Source organism: Marmota monax, unplaced genomic scaffold (genome assembly GCF_021218885.2).
Source record: "Marmota monax isolate L192 unplaced genomic scaffold, Marmota_monax_Labrador192_F-V1.1 WCK01_AAM20220418_F8-fsc00305, whole genome shotgun sequence".
Taxonomy (NCBI): Eukaryota; Metazoa; Chordata; class Mammalia; order Rodentia; family Sciuridae; genus Marmota; species Marmota monax.
In genome coordinates, this window is record NW_026693588.1 from 1104661 (window position 1) to 1107567 (window position 2907).

Here is a 2907-nt window from a genome sequence, read left to right on the forward strand (position 1 = left end):
TATAGAACTCTCCTACTTTTGAAAATTTAAGATAGAGGACTAGATTAGTTTTGGCAATTCATTAGACATCATTGTTACTTTTTATCTGCCATATTTGTGGGCTTCAGTTAATGTTGGCAGATTAAATGTTTTTCTTTGTTGCCTTGATATTACTGAAAAGAACCTACAATTTTTCATCTGGAATTATTAACCAGTCACTTTCCTCCTATAGTGTCCTGTTGCTCTTGACAACACATAAAATAATAATTATAATAAATACTACTTATGCAGCAGCTCTGAAAAAATGCTCATCAGTGTTTTATGTTCTATCTATCCATCTATTCATCGACCTTATTTAATTATCTATCTCCTAACAAAGACCCAATGAGATAGAAACTCTCATCATTCCCAAGTGAGTGAGGAAAGACACAGGATAAGAAAATTAGCATAAAATTACACAGCTGGAAAGAGTTGAAGACAGGGTTCAATCCTTCCAGCATGACTCATGGTCTCTGGAGTCTACAATTCTATCTTGCACGTTATTCTGTTTGCTTCAGAGACAGAGGTCTGTGGAAGTATGGGATGGTAACAGGAATCACTTGTTTTAGAATATGCTGAAGTATTTGGGGAAAGAGTACATTGATGTGTTCACCAAATATTTTTTATCTTGTGCTCTATTTGCAAGTACACTACAGAGAAGAGATGAGTTTTAAAAAAATTGAAGGCTTTCTAAGCAAAAAGCAGAGAGAATCCAAAAATTCTGAACTCTTAAGTGTTGAAGGACGCAACTTTCTCATCACCAACTAATTAAAGATAAAACTAAGAAAAAGAAACTTTGATCAATAGAAACAGATTAAAATCCATCCTTTTGTTGAGAATCAAATTAAGAGCACGATCAATATACTTGATATCAAAAAGCCTTAACATGCCTCACAGTCCAAGTAAATCTAACTAAGTGTAAGCTATAGAGTGAATCTTTTCAAATGGACCAAAATGCTCAGTGAAGTGAGAACAAATGTGTGGCTATGCTACTATTCCAGATAAGTTTAAAGTACTCTCAATTAATTTGAAAAAGAGCAAAAATGAGTAGTTTAAACTGACAGTTCAAGAAAGGAGTGAATCCCTTCCTGCATTTAGAAAACAAGTAGTCTGAACAAAATGCATTCTTGTGAAGTTTCAAAAGCAAAATACATAACCCCATTATGCAGAAAAATAATCAATGTCTGTTAAATCAATTTTCTCATGACAAATACAATTTGGAAAATTGAAAAAAAAAATTAAAAAGTAAAGTAAAATAATAGTTACAAAATTCTGAGCAAAGATATTTTGGGTCTAGCACTTGATATCCCATCAAGGTGTTCTTAGACTGTTAGGATAAAATAAAGTCATTTCCAGATATACACAGACACAGAAGGTTTCCTTCTCTTCCAGTGTTGCTTAATGAAAATGTCAAATGAGAATGCATTCCATCAGAGTGAAAAAACAAGAGAGAGAGAGAGAGAGAGAGAAAAGAGAGAGAGAGAGAGAGAGAGAGAGAGAGAGAGAGAGAGAGAGAGAAAAGAAGAAAACATGGTATCTATATAGTGAGACCTACTTCAGAGTATTTAGAGTAAAAATTCCATGATACAAGTGTGGAGCCCCTCTAAGAAGCTGACTATTGAGACTGAGTAAAGAGTTCACAGGGTTCTGAAAACTTTTCTGCAATTCAGTGGATTTTCTGAAGCACAACAAGGAGCCAGAATAGTATTGGTAATGTTACAAAGTATTCGTTTTTCAACAAGAAAAAGGACACATAATTAATAAATCCCATGAGTCTGGGAATCTATAAAAGACACGGTACAGATAAAAATGAAGCATAAATCTTAAATAGGGTTATTCCATATAAATTTAGAAAATGATATCAATTCACATTATGTTTAATGTTATTAATTGCTGATTTTTGGTGTTAAATAATTCTGTATTTTTAAAATAGATTTGTTACAGTACTTATATAATTACAACTTTGAAAATGCTTTCATGGTTTTTATATATTTAAAATAGCCTTTAAACAAAGTGTAAGTGACTTCCATAGTGACGTAAGAGAATTTTAGGATTGAAACCTAAGCAATAGGAATTATAAGATGTAGTTGAAGGAAGTTTGGAGTTGGATAAAAAAGTTACAAAAAAGATAAAGCTTATTGTATATGAATGGATCAAGAAATATAAGAAGTGTTATTGAACACTCATAAGTAAAGAAGAATAAAAAATAAAGTCAATACATATCTATCAACTAACCAATAATCAAAAGCATGAGAAGGAGGATGGCAAATGACCTGTATGATAACAGTGAACTGATCATTTGTCTCTTATAAGCAAAAAGGTAAAAAAAAAATATGTAAAGGTATATACAGGAGAAAACGGGTTTTTGAGAAGGTATATTAGTTTGCCAAGACTACCAAACAAAGTACTGTAAATCAGAGTTTCAAAAAACGCCTCCCCAGTTGCAGTATTTCAGTAATTTGCTATAGGTTTAGAGAACCTGAGGATCACTTTACACAAGTATACAGGTTCATGATAAAACATACATGTTTATAGCCAGATGAAGAGGTATATAGGAAGAGTCCCCAAGGTCCTGAACTTCTGTCTCTGTCTTGTATTCCCCACTATGCAAGGTCTCCAAACTCCATAGTTTAAGAATCTCTATGGAGACTTTGTTACATAGGTGTGATTGATGATTCAATGTTTAGTCCTTTCCCACTCTCAAAAAGTTGGAAAGCTAAGACTGAAAGTTTCAAACTCCTAACATGGATTGGTCTTCCTGGTGACCATATGCCATCCTTTAACTCTCCAGGACCCACCAAGAGTTGCTTTATTAGAATTAAATATATTCCTACCACTCAAGAAATTTCAAGTGATTTAGAAATTCTGTGTTAGATTTTCATTTCACCA